This window comes from Sturnira hondurensis, unplaced genomic scaffold, assembly GCF_014824575.4.
Source record: "Sturnira hondurensis isolate 20B ecotype Veracruz unplaced genomic scaffold, ASM1482457v3 Scaffold0004136, whole genome shotgun sequence".
Lineage (NCBI taxonomy): Eukaryota > Metazoa > Chordata > Mammalia > Chiroptera > Phyllostomidae > Sturnira > Sturnira hondurensis.
In genome coordinates, this window is record NW_028076767.1 from 12002826 (window position 1) to 12026412 (window position 23587).

Below are 23587 nucleotides of genomic sequence, written 5' to 3' on the forward strand. Positions count from 1 at the left end.
GAGAGCATTTTGACAAATTGTAATTGAAACTTTAAGTACAGGATAAACTATTATTTGTTATAACCCATAAAACTGATTTGAAAGTCATGGTAGTCATCTTCTGTGGACATTGTGCTACTTTGATTAAAACATCAATGAAAAATTTAATAAAAAAAGTTCAAGGTCTGAAACAAAATATTAACTCATTTTTGGAGAAAAGCCATGATACACATGATATTTTTCAAAGAAAATATACCTTTATTTATACTTAAAGGTATAAATAAAGAGAAAAATGTTTAGAAGGAGAAATTAGCAGAGACCTGAACCAAAGAAATGATGATAAAATGAAGGAAAATAATAGAATGCATATAAAATTTTAACCTGGGAGACCCTACAATAAAGTGTGATTCTAATCTAAAAAATCATTTAAGCCTTAAGTAGAATTCTGAAGTGTCTGTCCCTGGAATAATAGGGAAAAAATCTTTTTGAAGCTTAAAAAAATTCATGACGAACAAAAGGAAAGGTGATTTTAATATAGAGTAAAATGCTTACTAAGGGTAAAGATGCATTTACAATGCATATTGAGAAGGTATTTTTGTAGTTTATTTGAGGGATAATTGATATATTCCGAAGACAATAGGTACTTGTAGCCAAACTTATCATTTAAGTCATGTGAAAATACAACGAAAAATGGGCCTTACTAAATTAAGGAATTGGTATATAATTATGCAAAAGTAATCTAAACATCAATAGCCTAGATGTTTACCATAGTTACTAATTTGGGGACATACTAAAAGTTCTCTGAAGATGGGGAGCCATTTTTATTTACATCACCATTCCTCCATCATTATTATCAAACATTAAAGTGTAACAAACTTATTCTGGAAGAAACAGCAAGTCTACAAATTATTGAAAGTCAGGTGAGTTTTTCTTGAGTAGAAATACTAAAGTTTATTTTTAATTCTATTTACCAATCTATTTCACTTTAGTGGCTACAAAAAATCTTCGTAAAGTATGTATTTTAACATCAGTTTATAGGCTTTTCTGCTTAGCACTAGACTTTTCAATGCATATGCTACATTTAAACTTTAAAATAATATTACCTGCTTTTCAATATTATTTAAACCAATAGAGAATACTGATTTTTAAACAGTTAAAAGAAGAGACCATGTAAATACAATAATTTCCATATGCAAAAAAGCAATATACCAATTACACAAAGATAATAATACATTTGGTTTTAATAATACTACACATATATTTTAAAGTTCATCTTTTAGAGGATGTCTACATTTAGAGAATACGATAAAATTGAACACTCATCCAAGTGTTTGTAGGCATTTTGTCCAAAATCAAAATAAGAAACAGTCATACATCCAATGCCCCAACATTTTTTAAAATGCTATGTAAAAATCATCAATTATTTTGTTAATCATCTCTGGCATAAAAGCCAGTGCAATAATACTTTCTCAGAGTTCTAAGATAAGAAAAGTTTTATTATCACTGATGCAGTACTATGTTTTGTTCTATTGGGTAAGGAGAGCTAAGGAATTCGTATTGTTTTACTTTTAGTTGTGGTTGCTATTGAACTCTGAATTTGTTTTCAACTGCAGTTGTTTCTCTTATCCTCTGTATTTGATAATTATAAAAATAACTCTGCCAGCTTTATCATTTACTTTTTTGCTTCCTACTATTAACCAGGATATAAAAATAACTTAGCTCTGGCTGGTGTAGCTCAGTGGATTGAGCACAGGCTTGCTAAACGAAGGATCATGGTTCAATTCCCACAACAGCCTGGGTTGCAGGCTGATTCCCAGCAGGGGCTGCCCGAGAGGCAACCGTACATTGATATTTCTCTCCTTCTCTCCTTCCCTTCCCCTTTAAAGATAAATAAATTAAATTGTTAAAAAAATAAATAAAAATAATTTAAGTCAGTAACAGGTTTTTTTCAAATTCGTCATGTGAGTAATATTGTTTTAGGTATTAGGTAACCATGAAAAACCAAGATGAAATAGGTTTTTAATGAGAGTCTACATTATTTATGATATAACTCAAGATCTTTGAACAGATATCCCAAAATATAGTAACTTAAAAATTCATTTCTTTCTCTCATGAGAGTCCAGACATAAATAATCCAAGACTGGCAGGCTGCGTGGTCATTAGAGAATCTGGGTTTCTGACATCTTGTGAAACTGCTATTGCTTTGGTTGTGATCCTGCATGATTAAAACTCGTTTCCCTCTACATCTGTATATATATGTGACCACAAAAAGAAAAAGAAAACAGAAAACCCTGGAAAAACATTATCCTTTTTAAGGAGACATCTTAGAAATTGCATATAGCATTTCTGATTACTTCTCATTGTTCTGAATTTAACCATGTTACAATTGATGGCTATAAGAAAAGCTGATTAATGAAAAGGACCAGCAATTTGCCTAGCTAAAAATGTTGATATTTTTATTTCCACATGGAGAAAGGAGATGGATATTTGAGTAAAATTATCATGTCAGCCATAGCTTCACAGCTTGATGTATTTCCAATTTACCATCTGGCTTCTGTGTGTCATAAGAAAGTGACAGTACATTGCAGTAGAGATCTTTAGTTTTATAAATAGACAGGCATGGTTATTTTCCAGTACCACTGATTATTAGCTGTAAAGAGTTGTCAAGTTACTTAATGGTTTTCAGTTGTATACTTTCATCCAGGAAATTTAGATAAAATATCTAACTCAGAGATCTGTTAACTTAATTTGTTAATTTGGTAACTTGTAATATGGGATAAGTCAAAACAAATGACAACTGTTAATATTATTAGAGCAAAATATATAAATTTCTCCTTATTGAAATTTTATATTCTTTGTGCATTAGTTATGCTAATGTCTCTTTTTTAATTTTTATTTTTTTTATAGAGAGAGGGGGAGGAAGGGAGAAAGAGGAGGAGAGAAAGATTCATGTGTGGTTGCCTCTTACACACCCACTACTGGGGACCTGACCTGGCCTGCAACCCAAGCATATGCCTGGACTGGGAATCAAACCTTCAACCCTTTAGTTCTCAGGCTGGCAATCAATTCACTGAGCCACACCAACCGGGGCTAGTTATGATAATGTCTTCATTAACACTTATTCTTCTGGGTTTTTTTCTCTAAAGAACTTCTACACACAAACACACCAGGTAAGCCTCTATGTGATAGAAAGGATGACCAAAAGATCTACTGTTCAAGTAAAAGAATAAGCTAAGAAATGTTCCATTACAATTAAATACACAGGAACTGATATTACAGTTTAAAGACTAAAGGTACAAATCTGTCATGATAATTTTACTCAAACACCCATTTCTTTCTTCCATATGGAAATAAAAGTACCAAACAGTTGTAGTGAGGCACATGGCCGGTCCTTTTCATTAATCAGCTTGTCTTACAGCTGTCAGTTGTGACATGGTTAAATTCAGAGTGATAAGTAATCAGAAATGATGTATGCAATTTCTGAAATGTCTGCTTAAAAAGGGTAATGTTTTTCCAGAGCTCTATTTTTTTCTCTCTTTTTTTGTGGCTACATATAATTTAGAAAGTCAAAGGCACTTGGAAAGCAGTGCTTTCAACTGAAATTTCTTTTTTTTCACACTAATATTTGTTTTGATTCAAATAATATGTATAGAAGCAGCTGAAAGAAAAATGTAAGAGTGGCAGTCTCCTGCAAGAATATATATTTAAATAATTTTCTCATTATGTATCTATTAGTTACTATGGTGACAATCTGTTCAAGCATTAAAGAGAAAATAGTGTCTTACTTTTTTATCATTCCCGTAACAAAATTTTGAAATTTTTGTTAGCAAAATTATGTTTATAATTTTGTTTAGAAACTTGTTGATATTCATGTTTTATATATGCAAATTATTGTTTTGCCAGGTCTTCAAATTAGTTTAGTTTTTAAATCAAAACTATTTTTCAATTTGATTATAATTACCCCCAAAATTTAGTATGAAGTTATCTAATAACCCAATATTTTCCCTAGTGTGTTCATGTATTAAAAATTATTTTTAAATGTACAAGTCATTTATTTATTACTATATTTTAATGTCTATATATATTAATTTATTTATTTAACTATTGTTCAAGTACAGTTTTCTGTCTTTTACTCCCATCCCAGCTCACCCACCTCCCTCCCATTTCCACCCCCTTAGTTTTTGTCCATGTATCTTTTATACTAGTTTCTGTAAATCTTTCCCCTTTTCCCCTGAAATTTTCTCCCCTCACCTCTCTGGTCCCTGTCAACCTGTTCTCTATTTCGGTGTCTTTGGTTATATTTTGCTTGCTTGTTTGTTTTCTTGTTTAGGTTCCTGTTAAAAGTGAGATCATATAGTATTTGTCTTTCACCACCTCGCTTATTTCACTCAGCATAATGCTTTCCAGTTCCATCCATGCTGTGGCAAGGGGTAGGAGCTCCTTCTTTCTTTCTGCTGCATAGAATTCCATTGTGTAAATGGACCATAGTTTTTGGATCCATTCATTTACTGCTGGGCACCTAGGTTTCTTCTATCACATGAATATTATAAATTGTGCTGCTATGATCATTGGGGTGCATAGGTTCTTTTGGGTTGGCGTTTCAGGGTTCTTAGGATATAACCCTAGCAGTGGAATTGCTGGGTCAAAAGGCATATTCACTTTTAGTTTTCTGAGAAAATTCCATACTCTTTTCCACAGTGTTGTACCAGTCTGCAATCCCACCAACAGTGAACTAGGGGACCCTAGGTAATGTCTATTTATATAAATTATGCAATAAATATGAGCATTCAGTTTTTTTCATGGTGTGGCATGGTTTATTTAGGTAGAAATAAAACCGGTCCCCAGGTTTCCAATTTCCTGTCTTATTCGGTCCTGCCATGGAAAAAGCCCAATTGTGTCTTCAGCAAGGCCAAAACAAAAGGCAACATTCAGAGTTTTCTGCTTCATACTAAAACTTAGCATTTCAGAGCCCATGTAGTCTGCTGTAACTCCAGTCGCTGCTAGACTTACACGGTTGAGTGCTCCCACGTGAGAGAGAATGCAAAATTGCACAGGCAAGTGCAGGTTGAATAGAGAGGGAAGAAAGATAGACAGAGTTTCTTTGTTCACCTGGGATTATAGTAGCTTGGGTTTGGCATGGACAAGGTGCTTTTTCAAAAGAACCAATCAACTTCTCAAGTATTTGCAGACTTTTGACAGGCCCACCCACTAGTTAGACTGACAGGCCACTTTAGTCAAGCACCTTTCCTTGTATCCCTCACACAACAATCTGGTACTGGGGAAGGGGAGAAGAGAGGAGTGTTGTTAATTCACTTGGTGGAACAATGCTATGATCCCCTGGGGTGTGAAGCCGTATCTTCCTAGTACAGCAAACAGCCTCATGCTCCCCCAGTTTATTAAGCTCAATGTCTAATTCCCTTTGGATGTTTTTCTTTTATTAATAATTAAACAAATACTGATGGTAACATCCCCCCGCCCCGAGTAATTTGAGCCTTGTAATCTTGCAAAAGTAAATGGATGAAGATCTCATCTTCTTTAGCCACACCTTGCTGACAAAAGATATGGTCCTTCGAGTTTTGATTAAGGTCTACTCTAGACGGGTTCTCTGCCTGAAAGGAAAGACCTGGGAGAGAGAGCCCAAACCACTCACTTCGGGCTGCCCTTGAGGACCTTTGAAAACAGGAAGTGGAGTCTAAGGCTGATTTGTAAACTTCCTAAAATTTGAAGGACAACCTCAAGCCCCAAACTAGAATACATAGTAAGTCAACACATTTAATAAAATCTTCTTTCAGGTTATTGGCTGATCATTATGAAACTATAAAAGCAAAATCTCATTAATATGATAGACATCTGTGAAGTTAAACACATCAAGCAGAGTTTAAAGGACACAAGTTACTAAATTACTACAAAAATTAAAAACAAAAATATCATAAGATATTACAACAATAAATCTGGCTAATATACACAATCAACAAATTCCCTGAAAGAGACAGACTACTGAAGTTCAAACAAGAATATAAAGATAACACAAATAATCATCTATTTATTAAAACATGAAATTTGTAGGTGAAACCTTCATATACAAAAAACTAAAGGCCCTGGCTGGTGTGGCTTAGTGGTTTGAGCACGAGCCTGTGAATCCAGCATGTTCTGGATTATCAAGAACTAAAGATGTCAGGGAAGTGAACTATTTTAACATAGCTAGACAAAGTTTCATGTGTCCGACTATAAGCAACCAAGTTCTTTATAGGAAAAGGCAACCAATAATCCAAAAACAAATTAGTGAATTTAAAATAGTTAACTGAAAAGAAAATAAGGGTAAAACTTTTCAATAAAAATTTTAATAATAAGATTCTCCAACAATCTCTAAATTTTTGCATTTGATTATATTTTTAAACCACTTTTAAACCATTTTAAAAAGCATATGCCTATCAGAAAATCTTCGAGTTCCAGACTTTGTACTAAACACTGGTGATGTTACAATACTTAAAACAAATTTTTTATGTTTCAGAAATAATAAATATGTAGATTAATATTGACAAAATTCCAACCCCAGCCCAAAATACTACACAAATTATACATATATAGTTGCTGGAGATTGATAGATAATAAATAAGTAGAGATTTTCTTGAATCCCACCCATAGACACTCTAAGTCAGTTGGCCTGAACTTACTATGGGACATACTATCTTAGAGCAATCCCTGCATATGTATGAATAGTTTTATATATGACATTTTGATATAACATTGCACTCCTTCCAAAAAGGTATTATAAGTTTTAAAATGGGCTTTATAGAAAACAATTTCAAAATTATATAAGACACATGTAAACAGAAACATTAGTGAATGTTTGTGGTAGGAGGACCAAGCTTCAAAATAAAACCTGTCATGCTGTGGGCTCAATAACTAATCCACAGAATTCATTTGTAATGCACAAGTCAAAGGAGAAAGTTTCCATAGACATAACAAGCTTGAAGATTTTTACAAACTACTGCTTTGAGCTGGAAATATAAATGTGTTTGCCATCTGAGAAAAATGAGGTTTATATTATATGTTATTTGTTAGTTTTGCCTTTTACTTTTATAGATGGTCTTTAAACATTGTTTTTCTACAAACTGGGCTCTGCTGATTAATCCCCCTCAAGCCTATGGTAGTATCTGGACAAGTGTTTGCATCATGTGATAAAGCTTGCACTCCTTCATATTTGCATCTCTAGGAGAAGGGATGAAGGCCTGATTAGATGTATAGAGGAGCCATTCTCTTGCAACTTGCTACTCTGCTTCTCAGCAAATATGAACCCAGTTGGAAATCTGTAGATCATCTCAGATCCCAGCTTCCACTAAGCAAAAGCCTAGCAGTCAGGCGACTGAGACTTCTAAGCTCCAAAGTGTCCATGATGAGAAAGAGGAAGTAAAAATTCCTCTTTTTTACCATTAAGATCTCAGTTTGTCCACACTTTTTAAGAACCATATTTTAGTTTACTGTCAAAATTTATATGGAACAAAGAGTGTACTAAGTAATAAATCAATGTAAAAGTTGATGGAGTCCTGGCTGGCATGGCTCAGTAGACCAAGTGTTGACCTGTGAACCAAAGGGTCACTGGTTTCATTCCCAGTCAAGACATATGCCTGGGTTAGTGGGCCAGGTCCTCAGGTGGGGGCATGTGAGAGGCAACCAGTAGATGTATCTCTCATTCCCCCTTCCTTCCCCTCTCTCTAAATAAATAAATAAAATATTTTTTAAAAGACTTGGAAATAGTAGAAATAAAGTTGTCCTTCCCTTAATATGGAAGTGGATGAAAATAAACAAATATTTAAAATCTTCTCATAGATTCTAATGTATAAGCTCATCTTGCATAGGTGGGCAGAGTTTGGCAGTGGCACTTATTAACTTGCATGTTTTTAAGCTGAAACATTGTATCCTGGAGTAAATATTAATATTTAAATCACTTCTCTATACAAATATATTAAATATATAATACACACATAATATGTAATATGTGCATATAAGTACATCAATTCTTATGGTTTGTAATAGTTTCTGCATCACCAGAAGTCAGATATCAGAATGAACAACAGAGCATTTCAGAAGAGAACTAGTCTCTGGGAATGGGTAGTTAAAAGGTGGCCATGTCTTTTAGATTAAAGCTATTATATTCCCACAGCATTTTGTATACTAAATAAATTCCTATAACTATTATTTACACATACACATTGAAACAGGGGAAATAAATGTGGAGAAAGTATGCTAAGAGAGCCTTGAAAATAATATAAATTATGCATGTAATTGAAACTACCACATATTAATTTTAGGTAGTATTCATAGTTTTCTTTCTGAAAATTGAGTTATTATGTTCATTGATGAACATGTTAGTTTATTTATTTTAAAACTTAATGATAAAAACAAAGTTTACATTATCATCAGTGTAATGCTTCTGATAAAATTGATTGCAAACCTCACTCACTGGCTCCAAATACTCATAGGAGAGTTGGCAAGCACTAATTTTATCTTTCAAATAAATTTTTATTTTCAGTTGGACTTTGTTTACTTGCTGGTGAGTAGATAGAAATTATAAACATGTTTAAGATTAGATTAAGTGTATTTGACACTACATTATGATTCGCATTAAATGTGAATTTGCATAGAAACATTCTTTTCACACAGATTAGAAGAAATATTAAGGCTTCATTCAAAATGAATGGGTCGTGGTTTTATAGACTTAAATCAATGCTTTTCCATTACATTAATTCTTTTTATTATTGTTGTTCAAACACAGTTGTCTCCATTTCTCCCCCACCACTCTCTCCCATGCCACCTATCCCAGCCCTATCCTCAATCCTACCCTGCTTAGGCTTTGTCCATGTTCCTTGATGACCTTTCCCCTTCTTTACCTCGTTATCCACTCTCTCCTCCCATCTGGTTACTGTCAGTTTGTTCTTTATTTCAGTGTATCTGATTATATTTTGCTTGCTTGTTTGTTGTGTTGTTTAGGTTCTACTTACAGGTGAGATTATAAGGTATTGGTCTTTCACCGCCTGGCTTATTTCACTTAGCATAATGCTCTCAAGTTTCATCCATGCTGTCATGAAGTCCTTCTTTCTTTCTGCTGCATAGTGTTCCATCGTGCAAATGTACTGTAGTTTTTTTTAATACAGAATGATTATATTTCAATACACAACTTGCTTACAACCAAAAATTTTTGATCCACTCATTTTACTGATGGGCACTTGGGCTGTTTCCAGCACTTGGCTATTGTATATTGTGTTGCTGCGAACATTGGGGTGCTTGGGTTCTTCTGAATTGGTGTTTCAGGATTCTTAGGGTATAATCCCAGCAGTAGAATTGCTGGGTCAAAAGGCAGTTCCATTTTTAGTTTTCTGAGGAAATTCCATACTGTTTTCTACAGTGGCTGCACCAGTCTGCATTCCAAACAACAGTTTGGATTCCCTTTGCTCCATCCTCACTTTTCTAATGACCTCCATTTGTATACTTCAAGGTTTTCTTCAAACCTCAGCACAGGTTATGTAGCTGCAGAGTGAACCAAGGAGGGTACATAAATATGTCTATCTACTTTGTGCTTGAAATCACAGATGGAAATCTATTTCTCATTTTGCTTATCTTCTTTGGTCTCATACTTTTTCTTCAAAAAAGTTTGTTTATGTGGTAAGAACTCTTGTCTAATATAAAAAAATAAAATTACTCTCAATTTCATTACTCTCAAATACTCTCAAATTCACTTGGCCTATAGCATAATGCATCTCCGAATTAACACTCATTTTTTAAACTTAAATGATTTAACTTATTGCTACACCAGCTCTTTATTTCATGGACTATAAAATTTACAAAATATTGAGCTTCATGGGCTACGAAATGAAAGTCTATAAAAATGTCTTGGAATGTGTAATTATCTGCTAGATTGGACATTTTTACCAAACCCATAATAAAATACATTCAGAGTTTTTTGTTAGAATCATTTGCTATCTAAAAACAAGGAAACTAATTGGAAAATAGATAAGAGCATCATGATATGCAAATCCAATGAATGAATGACAATTAATAGTATCACATCCTTCTAAAATTATTCAATTCAATTAGGTTTCCTTAAACCACCTTTATACTTGCTGAAAAATCCCAGAAAATGAGTAAACAGGTTTAATTACAGAAAATAAAACAGAATCACTGTTACCGAAGGTCTAAATCTGATATTTGACAGTTTTAGTGCTTATTTTACTCCCTCTACAAAATGTACTGAGAAATTGCTTAGAGTATTTAAATGTATCTTTCAGTGAAATACAAGATGACTCTCTCTTTCTCTCTCTCTCTTTTTTCCTTATTAGATTAGGGATTTACAATTATAATTACCTCAGAGGAGAACAGAGTCATTTTATGATATCCTGACTTACTTCTTGCCACCTAGACATATAATTTTAGCTTTGGTTACTATTCAGTTTTAATCATTTGGACTAAACCGGTGATGAAGTTCTTATGTAGTGCCTTAAAGTCATCAGATTCATGAAACATTTCATTTCTCATGCCCCATTCATGTGCATTTTGACAATGCCCTGTCAACTGGGTGTTTCCCTGAGAAAATAGTAGCTGAAAGTTGACCTTCTTTTATCTATTTCAATAAACTGTTTGTTTACATGTATCTTCATGGAAATAAATAGTATCTCTTCATGTATCTTCAATATTTCTACTGAAATCTGGTTGTGGTTTTAAAAATATTTTTCTAAACTTCCTATTTCATGTCTGTCATTTGTCAATTTTGTATAATATCTTGGTATTCTTGTGTTAATATTCATTGTAAAAACATTCATAAAAGAGATATAGTTCACTCTGCGTTGTTTTCTTGACAATCCTGTGTTCTCTTTTTTAGTATAATTTCTGCAATTGGACAACAGCTACTTGTTCTATGTCATGTGCTTCCCTTCTTGAATAATAGAACTTCTGATAATTTTGCTAGATACATAGCAAGGATAATGACTAATTCCCACCATTCTGTGTTTTGTATCATTTCCTGACTAATTCTTACCTAATATGCCATGACAGCTTCTTGGAAACTTTCTTTAAGAGCTATTCTTTTTCCACCTGTTACGTCAAGCAGTCAAGCAGCTCCTGAGTCAAGGAGCTCCTGAGTGTAGCTCCTAGGCTGACTGGCTGCAATTCCATGAATTAGTTGACAGAGAGACAATGAGTCCAAATGGATTCAGGCCTTTTGTCAGGGCCAGTAGGCAGCATACGCTTTATGCTAACATCAGTGTCCCTTGTTCCACCCCCAAGTCCGTGAGAGTGATGTGGATCAGGCCCAGGTAGATGCTATGCACACAGTTTTGTCTCACAGCTGAGGGGCACTCAGCTTACAGAAACTCTTAATGTTACAAGGGACTCACTGGCCATCCTGCCCAATGTTCTGCTATGAGGAAGATGTTACCTAGTTTTCCTGAATGTAAGCAAATCCCCCTTGCAAACAGAAGAAACACTTTCCTGCCCCAGAATGTCTCTAGCATGGGAGGTGCACTCCATGAGGATTCCTGCTTGTACCATCATTCTTAAATTGGCAGCTTGCCTCAAAACATGTGCAGAAATGCCAGATCATGGAGAATTATCATCCAGTGTCATCTTTTCAAATATGAATGTGAGGACATCATGAAGTTCACATTAGATGCATGATGGATGATGTATTAGAAAGAGGCTTGGTCCCTGAGATTCTCGTGGAACTGAGTAACCATGTAAGTTCTGGCTACTTATTTCCTAACTATCATCTTAGAACACAATTTCTGCTGTGTTAAAGTCATTTTCATTTTGAGTACTTTCACTCATAGTAGAATCTAATCTTTACCAATGCTGTTTTTTATTTCTCCTTTATAGATATGTCAAAATAATTTAACCAGTGGATTTACAAAATGTAGAAAAAGTACAAAAAAGGAGAAAAAGTAACCATAACTCATACATCTAGAAATAATAATGTAATTAAAAATAGAATCTAGTCAGTGCTTCAAATGATAGTACAATAACATATTTATTGATCAACATTTATCTACATTTCTTATTATACCATCAACAGAATTGTTAAGATAAAATAACTGTGTTAAGCCCTGGCTGGTGTAGCTCAGTGGATTGAGCGTGGGCCTGCGAACCAGAGGATCGCGGTTTGATTCCCAGTCAGGGCACATGCCTGGGTTGCAGTCAGTCCAGTTCCCTGCAGGCCAACTCCCAGCAGGGGACGCACAAAAGGCAACCATACATTGATGTTTCTCTCCCTCTCTCCTTCCCCTCTAAAGATAAATAAATAAATAAATAAAATCTTTAAAAAAATAACTGTGTTAAAATATTTATTAAGACTTGAATGAGAATGTCAAATTTTTTCTGAAATAAATTTCATATATATCTACTAAGAGTATATGAGAGTAACTTCTTCAACAGATGTTTTAAGTTTTTAAATTAAATTACTAGTGAATTTTTTAAAAATATTTTATTTATTTATTTATCTTTAGAGGGGAAGGAGAGGGAGAGAAACATCAATGTATGGTTGCCTTTCGTGCGTCCCCTGCTGGGAGTTAGCCTGCAGGGAACCAGCCTGCAACCCAGGCATGTGCTCTGACTGGGAATCGAACTGCGATCCTCTGGTTCACAGGCCCGTGCTCAATCCACTGAGCTACACCAGCCAGGGCTAAATTACTAGTGAATTTGAACATCTTTATATGCTTGATAATTTCTATAGACAATATGTATCTTGGGATGCGTGGCTTAGTCCATTCACTTTTTTCCTTTGCAGTTAGTTGGGTTGATGTTATGCACCTTCGCCCAGTGGAATGAAGGTAGACCTGATTTAAGTAATTCCCAGGCTGAGCTACAAGTAGTCTTCCATTATCTGCCCTCTTCTAAATAGATTTTGCTTTTGGATACTATATTTTTAAATCTATGCGTTACTGAAACTTACGTTATCATCATGCTTCATTAGATGATAAGCATAAATCATTGACTTTAGATTCACTCTCAGAAAAGCATGTCTCTAACTCTTGCATGAGAGAGATTGCTTGCCATTGAAAGATACCACTTTCAATATCAGGGCACTCCACCTCTGCTCATTAGCAATGTACTTCTTTTATAAAGATTTTATTTATTTATTTATGTGTTTGTTTGTTTGTTTTTAGAGAGTGGGGAAGGGAAGGAGAAAGAGAGGATGAGAAACATAAATGGGTGGTTGCCTCTTATGTGCCCCCTCCTGGGGACCTGGCCTACAACCCAGGCATGTGCCCTAACTGGTAGCAGGCCTATGTTCAATCCACGGAGCTGAGACCAGCCAGACAGCAAAGTACTTCTTTAGTTTACTCATAGATGAATTCAGTCTATGAATTCATGAAAGAAACACCTCTTACTCCCAATGCTGCTAATGTTGCAGATGCCTTAGGTGATGATGCAGCATCATGAGTAGATTCTTACTCCTTTGGCTTTCAAAATCCCAAAACCATGAGGCCAGAAATTATTACACCTTCAACTCATTATTCAAGGATCCCTCTGGGTCATTCTGCTTGATTATCTCTTTCCAATAAATCTTTTCTGCTTTGCTGTTGTATTGTCTTTAATTTTCTACCTACGTATTTTTCTTTTCATGGACAGAATTCTTCATTGGAATTGGTGTGAGAAACTAACCTCACCATATTCCGTTCTATTGCCTCTTCCAATAATAATTATAGTCATGATAAGATATAACCATTTAATAGTACTTGTATAACTTATTAATAAATGTAGCTTTAAAGTATGCCTGATAATTTATTGCTTATAATCAATAAATTTTATATTTCATGTTTTAGATAAATTTTATATTTCATATTTTAGATTTTTCCCTCTGTTGCTTTAAAATATGTGTCTTATGTCCAGTTATTTTTTCCCTTTCTAGGTCTAATTAGAGTTTCAAGTTATATTCTGTTTTTCACTCTGAAGATGTTGACAGTTTCTTGTGGGAGATAAGAATGAAGTTGTCACTTCAGCATGAACCAAAAGAATTTATAGGGTCATTTTTTCAAATCTTCAGAAGATTCAAGGCATTTCTATTTTGCTTTAAAATGCATAAATGAGAACACAAGTTCAGGGAAGTCTTATTAATCTATCTATCACTGCAAATGAGTCTAGATAGGATAGGCTGATCATATAAACGTGAATAATGGTAATATTCTGACACCAGCTTTTAGGGGATACTTATTAGGTGTGACAAACAGGACTCTAACTTGGCTACTGAGTTCCACAATATTAGGGTAACCTTCAAACTGAAATATAGATACTGTCTTTTCCAACTAGAACAGTTTGCATAACAGGTTGCATGCAAAATGTGATGTAAGGATTAAAGAAATTGTGTTTGCATAGCACTTGAAATTCAGTTGAAATATTACTTTAGAAATGGCAACTAGTATTATTTTTGTATGATTACATTTTGTTACTTTGAAAACATCACAGCAGTGCTTGTATCAAAATACTTAATTTTCAAAAACTGATTTTGATTAATAAACTTGTGAATATTAATCTAATATACATTTATGGTTGAAAAAATTTAAAATCAACATCAATGTCACAATTACATTTTTACAAAAATTAAACATTAAGGATTATATGATGATTATTTTATTATGCAGTAGAAAACTAGAGTTTCCATTATTTTAAAATTAATTCTTGCTGTGTTTAAAGACTCACTAGAAGAAAATGAGGTATTTAGTGATTTAATTCTTGAGTGATAGTACACTCATTTTACTCCAAAGATTAAGTTAGTAAATTTGGGATAGAGTCTATTAGATACTATTGTATATCCAAGATTAACACACCTCTCTGTATTATAAGTTTAGAAGCTCTTCATGCAGAGATAATTAATTTTACAAACTATATTGCCAAATAATTGTAGTTGTTAAATGATGCCAATGTAGTCTTCGGCATTTTGCTTGTTACTTGGTTAGTATACAAATTTCACTTTAAAACCTAGATAAGAACCATCTTTTTTTTTTTTGTAGTTGCCTAAACGCATCTCTTTATTTGCAAATAATTTAATGGTTTGATACATTTCTTTTTTAAAATGCATTTATTTGAATTGTTGTTCAAGTACAGTTTTCTGTCTTTCATTCCCATCCCAGCCCACCCCCCCAGTGCTCCCCACCTCCCTCCCATTTCCACCCCCCTTAGTTGTTGTCCATGTGTCCTTTATACTTGTTCCTGTAAACCCTTCTTCCACTTTCCCCCTGAAATTTCCTCTCCTTGTCCCTCTGGTCCCTGTCAGCCTGTTCACTATTTCAGTGTCTTTGGTTATATTTTGCTCACTTGTTTGTTTTGTTATTTAGGTTCCTGTTAAAGGTGAGATCATATGGTATTTGTCTTTCACCATTTGGCTCATTTCACTCAGCATAATGCTTTCCAGTTCCATCCATGCTGTGGCAAAGGGTAGGAGCTCCTTCTTTCTTTCTGTTGCATAGAATTCCATTGTGTAAATGTACCATAGCTTTTTGATCCATTCATTTACTGCTGGGCACCTAGGTTTCTTCCATCACTTGACTATTGTAAATTGTGTTGCTATGAACATTGCAGGGGCATAGGTTCTTTTGGATTGGTGTTTCAGGGTTCTTAGGATATAACCCTACCAGTGGAGTTGCTGGCTCAAAAGTCAGATCCATTTTTAGTTTTCTGAGAAAATTCCATACTGTTTTCCATAGTGGTTATACCAGTCTGCAATCCCACCAACAGTGAACTAGGGTCCCCTTTTCCCCACAACCCCTCCAACATTTGTAGTTTGTTGCTTTGTTTATGATGGCCATTCCAACTGGTGTAAGGTAGTATCTCATTGTGGTTTTAATTTGCATCTCTCTGACAGCTAGCGATATTGAGTATCTTTTCATGTGTCTCTGGATCCTCTGTATGTCCTCAGAGAAGTGTCTGTTCGAGTCCTTCACCCACTTGCGAAGAGGGTTGCTTGTCTTCTTAGAGTGGAGTCATGTAAGTTCTTTGTATATTTTAGAGAATTAAACCCTTGTCTGAGGTATCATTGGTAAATATGGTTTCCCATACAGTTGGTTCTCTTTTCATTTTAATACTGTTTTCTTTAACTGTGCAAAACCTTTTAATTTTGATGATGTCCCATTTGCTTATTCCTTCCCTTATGTCGCTTGCTCTAGGGGACATATCAGTAAAAATGTTGCTGCTTGAAATATCTGACATTTTCCTGCCTATGTTCTCCTCTAGTACTTTAATGGTTTCACAGCTTATATTTAAGTCTTTTATCAACCTTGAGTTTATTTTGGTGTATGTTGTAAGTTGGTGCTCAAGTTTCATTTTTTTTGCATGTAGTTGTCCAGTTCTCCCAACACCATTTGTTGAAGAGGCTATTTTTACTCCATTTTATGTTGTTACTGCCCCTTTTGTCAAATATTAGTTGCTCATAGAGACTTAGGTTTATTTCTAGGTTCTCTGTTCTGTTCCATTGGTCTATGTGCCTGTTTTATGCCAATACCAAGCTGTTTTGATTACAGTGGCCTTGAAATACAGTTTGGTATGAGGTATTGTGATCCCTCCTACTTTGTTCTTCTTTCTCAAAATTGCAGCTGCTATTCAGGGTTGTTTATGGTTTCATATAAATTTTTGAAGTGTTTGTTCTATGTCTGTGAAATATGCCATTGGTACTTTAGTAGATATTGCATTGAAACTGTAAATTGCTTTGGGTAGTATGGACATTTTGATGATGTTAACTCTTCCAATCCATGAACACAGTATATATGTTTCCATTTGTTTGTCTTCCTTGATTTCTTTCTTCAGTGTTGTGTAGTTTTTTTCTGCATACAGGTCTTTTACCTCCTTGGTTAGGTTTATTCCTAGGTATTTTATTTTTCTTTTTGTTATATCAAATGTGATTTATATATTGTTTCTGCTTTTGCTGTTTCATTGTTGGTATACAGAAGGGCCTTTGATTTCTGGATATTGACTTCGTATCATGCTGCTTTGCCAAATTCATGTATTAGGTTGAGCAGTTTTGGGGTAGAGTCTATCGGATTTTCCATGTACATTATCATGTCATCTGCAAACAATGACAGTTTTGTTTCCTCCTTTCTGATTTGGTTGCCTTTTACTTCCTTTTCTTGTCTGATTGCTGTGGCTAAAACTTCCAATACTATATTGAATAGAAGTGGTGAAAGTGGACAACCGCATCTTGTTCCTGATCTTAGTGGAAAAGATTTTAGTTTTTGCCCATTGAGTGTGATGTTGGCTGTAGGTCTCTCATATACGGTCTTTATTATATTGAGGAATGCTCCTTCTATTTCCACTTTGCTGAGTGTTTTTACCATGAATGGGTATTGTATCTTATCAAAAGCTTTTCCACATCTATTGATATGATCATGTGATTTTTGTTTCTGTTTTTGTTTATGTGATGTATTACATTTACTGATTTATGAATATTGAACCATCCTTGCATCCCTGGGATGAATCCCACTTGGTCGTGGTGTATGATCTTTTTGATGTATTGTTGGATGTGATTTCCCAATATTTTGTTGAGGATTTTAGCATCTATGTTCATCAGCGATGTTGGCCTGAAGTTTTCTTTCTTTTTTGTATCTTTATCTGGTTTTGGAGTTAGGATGATACTGGCTTCATAAAAGGAGTTTGGGTGTCTTCAATCATTTTGGATTTTTTGGAATAGTCTGTGAAAAATAGGGGTTAGCTCTTCGTTAAATGCTTTGTAGAATTCTCCCGTGAAACCATCTGGTCCGGGGATTTTGTGTGATGGGAGTTTTTTATTACTTCTTCAATTTTGTCTGCTGTTATTGGTCTGTTCAAGCTTTCTGCTTCTCCTTCATTGAGTTTTGGAAGATTATATTTTTCTGGAAATTTTTTCATTTCACGTAAGTTTTCAAATTTTTGGCGTACAGTTCCTCATAATAATTTCTTACAATCCTTTGTATTTCTGTGGTGTCAGTTGCAATCTCTCCATTTTCATTTCTGATTGTGTTTATTTGGGTCTTCTTTCCTTTTTTCTTGATGAGTCTGCCTTAAGGCTTGTTGATTTTTTTTATCTTTCAAAATACCAGCTCCTGGATTCATTGATCCTTAGAATTGTGCTTTTAGTCTCTATGTCATTTAATTCTGCTCTGATCTTGGTTATTTCCTTCCTCCTACTTGCTCTGAGCTGTCTTTGTTGTTGTTCCTTGAGTGCTTGTAGGCATAGGGTTAGGTTGTTTGTTGGAAATGTTTCTATCTTTATGAGGTAGGTCGCTATTGCTATGAACTTCCCTCTCAGGATTTCCTTCACTGTGTCCCATAAGTTTTGGGTTGTTGTGAGTTCATTTTAATTTCTTTTCAGACACTTTTTGATTTCTTCTCTAATTCCATTCTTGACCCATTCATTGTTTAATAGCATGCTATTCAATCTCCATTATTTTGAGTGTTTTGGGTTTTCTCCCTTGGGGCTGGTTTCTGGTTTCAGTTCCTTATGGTGGAGAAAATTCTTGGTATGATTTCAATTTTCTTAAATTTGTTGAGGCTTGTCTTGTGTCCTATCATGTGGTCTATCTTTGAAAATGTTCCATGTGCATTTGAAAAGAATGTGTATTTAGGTTCTTTGGGATGAAGGGCTCTATATATATCAGTTAAGTCCATTTCATCTAGGGTGTTGCTCAATGCCACATTATCTTTGCTGCTGTTTTGTTTAGAAGATCTGTCCATTTTTGACACTGGGGTGTTGCCATAATACTATAATTATAGCAATTATAGTATAATTGCTACTACTACTATAATTGTGTTGCTGTCAATATCTTTCTTGAAGTCCTCTAAGATTTTCTTTATATATCCGGGTGCTCTTATGTTGGGTGCATGTATATTTAAGATGTTAATATCTTCTTGGTGGATTCTTTCCTTGAGTATTATGAAGTGACCTTCTGGGTGTCTCTTTATGGCCCTTTTTTGAAGTATATTTTGTCTGATATGACTATTGCTACCTTTTTTTTTGCCTGTTTTTAGCTTAGAAAATTTGTTTCCAGCCTTTCACTTTTTGTCTGTGTAGGTCTTTTGTCCTGAGGTGGGTCTCTTGTAGGCAGCATAAGTGTGGGTCATGCTTTCTTATCCATTTGGCTTTTCTATATATTTTGATTGGAACATTTAATCCATTTACATTTAAGGTTATTATTCATAGATAATTATTCATTGCCTTTTTTGTACCTGTGTTCCTCTCTGTATCTCTTTTTTTCTTCCTTTCCCTAAAGCAGTCCTTTTAGCATCTCTTGCAGAGCTGGTTTGATGAAGGCATATTCTTTTAGACTTCTTTTGTCTTGGAAGCTTTTTATTTGGCCTTCTATTTTGATTGAGAGCCTTGCTGGGTAAAGTAGCCTTGGTTGCAGGCCTCTGGTTCTCACTACTTGGAATATTTCTTGCCATTCTCTTCTTGCTTTGAGTGTTTCCATTGAGAAGTCAGCAGCTAACCTTATTGGGGCTCTTTTGTATGTTACTTCTTGTTTCTCCCTTGCTGCCTTTAAGATTCTCTTTTTGTTTTGGAATTTTGCCATTTTAATGATGATGTGGGTCTTTTGGGTTCCTCTTGATTGGGACTCTGTGTTTTGTAGATTTGTACGACTTTTTCTCTCATCAAATTAGGAAAGTTTTCCATCATTACTTTTTCAAATAGGTTCCCTATCCCTTGGTTTTCTTCTCCTTCTGGTATCCCTATTATTCAGATATTATTACATTTCATATTGTCTTGCATTTCTCTTAATCCCTCTTCATTCTTACTGAGCCTCTTTTCCTTTATTTGTTCTTTCTGGGAGTTTTTTTTACTTTGTCCTCCAACTCACTGATCTGATCTTCTGCTTTATCGATCCTGCTTTTGAATCCTCTCACTGTGTTCTTTAGTTCAAAAAATTGTATTCTTCACTTCCTCTTGGCCCTTGTTGATAGTTTCTATTTCCTTTTTCATGTTGATCTAGTTTGCAGTTAGTTCATTGTAGTTCCCCTGTAGTTTCTGGTAGCTCATTGTGAGCTCTTTGAACTTCTTGATAACCAGTGCTTTGAATTCAATATCTGGTAGCCGACTTGCCTCTATTTCATCTAGCATTCTTTCTAAGGCCTCCTTCTTTCCTTTCATTTGGGGATTGGTTCTTTGTCTTCCAATTGTTTGTGCAACTCTTCTTGTTAGCTTCAGCTTCTTAAATTGATTTGTTCTGGCTCCCTGGGTTTATGGTGTGAACTTCTGTGGTAGAATTCCTGTGGGATTCAGTGGTGTGGTCTCCTTGATCCCCATGCTCACTTGTTTTTTGGCTGTCCTTTAAGTTGGCTCTGTGTTTGTCTTTGGGTTTTGCTCATTTTGGGGTCTTTTTGGTGTGCGCCCTTCCCACCAGTTCGTTAACTGATGGTCACTCTGTCCACTACCTCTTGTAATTTGTTGTGCTGTTGAGGGCAGGTTGTGTTGAAGCTAGTTTTTCCATGTTTACAAGGTTTTGAGGATTCTCTTTTGCTCTTGTTCAGTTGTTTGTACTGGGCAGTTTCTCTACTATTTAGCTGTATTTCCAGATAGGTCCTGGATTGGGGTTTTTATGGCTTCCACCCCCTTCTTCACCGTCTTCTGTTGTTATTTTTTGGTGGTTCCTTTGTTGTTGGGTTTCCTCTTCTAGTGGGTATCCTGGTGTTCACCGCTTTCACTTACTCTTTTTTCGTGATAAGTTGGAGGGGAAGGCAAAATGGTTTATGAGAGAGGGAGAGTATTCTATGATATTTACAGTCACAGCTAGTAGAGAAGAGATAGGAGATCCTTTGGCTATGTATAGTGTTAACCGTGATCTTTAACCCCCCTGACCACTTTTAAGAAAGGATGGAAAGAAGATAAGACTCTTGTTGGGGAGGGGAGATTGTGAGTTGGATTTAGAAAGAACCGAGGTTGTGGGAGGTCAGATTCTGAGGTAAGATGAGCGGAAAGAATAGTAAATATGTGTAGTGTGTGAGCGAATAGAGTTCACCACTACAGTAATAGAGTTCAGGAGATTGTGAAGTGGGCTAATATCCAGATGTCTTGTGAAGTATTTACAATTGTATGGAACAGCTATTGTTTACAATAATATTAGAGAAACTATCATATGACAGAATCTATGTGATCCTGATAACATGCATAGGGGGTATAGAACTTTGAGTAGTGTGCTAAAGGAACACAATTGACATGAAAGACAGTAAGTTGGCAGTACATTGTGGAAGAGAGAATAGGGGAAACCTGTCAAATGATACAATATAACCATCCAAGCTTAAAAGATTACAGAAAGAAGAGGTGTACAAAAATACCATTAAAATAAAAGATGTAAGAATAATGAAAAAATATGGAAAGCATTATGCTGAGTGAAATAAGCCAGGTATTGAAGGACAAATACCATATGATCTCACCTTTAACAGGAAGCTAAACAACAAAACAAACAAGCAAGCAAAATATAACCAAAGACACTGAAATAGAGAACAGGGGGACAGTTACCAGAGGGGAGAGGGGAAGGAATTTCAGGGGAAATAGGGGAGGGATTTAGAGGAACAAATATAAAGGATACATGGACAACAACTGAGAAGGGTGGAAATGGGAGGGAGGGGGTGCCCGGAGAGGGTGGGATGGGATGGGAGTAATAGACGGAAAACTGTACTTGAAAAATAATTAAATAAATTTAATTAAAACAAGAATAATGAACAAATAATAATACAAACATGCAGTAGCTTGTAGTTTCTCTGCAATAGCAAAGTGAAATTTGTCTCACTGTCTCAACTGTTGGAGTGCTCCCTCTTTAGGTCCAACTCTGGTCCTTTCACTGTTCCAAGCTTTTTGTCTCACCGTGGGCATAAAGAAAAAGGCAGGAAAAGGGAGGAAGAAGAGATAAAATTGAAAAGAAAGGAAGGAGGAATAAAACAAGAAGAAAAGAGTACTGAAAGATAAAACAATAATAAAAATTTAAAAAATTAAAGTTTACTTAAAAAACAAAACAAAAACACTTCTTGTTTTCAAACTAGCCAAACCACTTTTTCTGGACTTGCTGGCTGCAATAGGCTGAGGAACAACTGGTGTGGCCTTTCCTGTGTACCTAGCCAGTCTTGCTTGTACTCTTCTGGGAGCTAGTCTGGTGCCTCTCCTCAGTGTCCCAGGCAGGGAATCCAGGTCTTCTTCATAGTGCTCTTTCCCTGGGGGTCATTGCCATGGGCTGGGGTACAGGTGGGCTTAGTGCTGGCCAGGCTACATGGGTCCCACGGGTTTGAGCATGAACTTTTCCCAGTGCTATGGGGGAACGCAGGGCCTTTTCCCTGGCTGGGTGGGGAGTAGGCAGAGTGGCTGTCACAGGAGAATTCCCCAGTTTTACTTTTTGAGAAATTCCTCCTACTAAAGCCTGCCACTCAGGACAGACCAATTCTCTAGCCAGATCGGTGACTATCCAGGTTAGTGCTCATCACTGTGGGGCTCTCAACTCCCCCAAGCCAGGGACCACAGACTCCCCAGGAGTAACCACCCTTGTGTGTTGGTCTCTTTGTCCTCATTCTCCACTCTGCAACTTCAAGCAACAAGGTCTCTCCTAGTGCTCCTCAAACCCTGCTTGGCCGGGGAGGGAGGGAGCAGTTGACCTGGGTCTCTCCCAAGGACTCTGTGGCAGGCCAGCAGCTCCTGAAGAGTCTATGGTAGATCCAGCACCAGGTGCCGGGTGCCAAGCCTGGGGCTACAGCGGAGTCCCTGTGCTGGTCCCTGGGACCTTATTGTCCTGCAGCAGTCTCCTTTCCTTCTGGTTTTTCAGTGTCCGCTACAATTTCTGGTCTCTCATTTTCACATATGCTGGGGTACTGTTGGCTGTTTGCTCTGTTCCTCCATAGATCAGCCAGGTTTTTCTCCTGTGTGTAGGGGGAAGTGGAATCTGCTCCCTCCTACTCCATTGCCATCTTCCCAGATCCGCAACCATCTGTTTTATGGAAAGTTTTAAAATAACACATGTGTGTTTCTGAAGTGGTGTGTAAACTGACCCTTGAACTTTTGTAATTTACTTATTTATTCATTTTACTTTTCTCAATAAATCCAAGTCATTCTTAAAATCTACCTATGAATTAACAGTAGTATATAAAGATGCAGGTTTGATGTTTTGTGATATTTCATCAAAATTGAATTCAATATGTATGTATTCAAGAGTATCTAAATAGGTGGGCTTACCATGGTTTTTGTGTTTAGTATCTGACATTTGCATAAGATTTATCTATGGAAATACTTTCTGTTTTTGAGTGACTTGGGGTTCATCACCTGACATAAATCATGTTCATAAGCTGTGCATTTTAGCATATCATTTAAACTTCAACATGATAGCTATAAGAGAAAAACAATTATATTGTTTTATTATTATCAGTTATTATTTTGTCTCTGAATTTTTTATTTCCGTATTCTTATAAAAGATGATTAGAAACTTAAAATAATTTTTGCCATTTAAGAGCAAGCCTGTAGAGTAGCACTCCTTATAAACTAAAAGTTTTTGCACAGCAAAGGAAATCAACAAAATAAAGAGAAACCCCACAGAATGGGAGAACATATTTGCTAATACATATGATAAGGGTTTCATATTCAAAATTTATAAAGAACTTAGAAAGCTCAATACATATG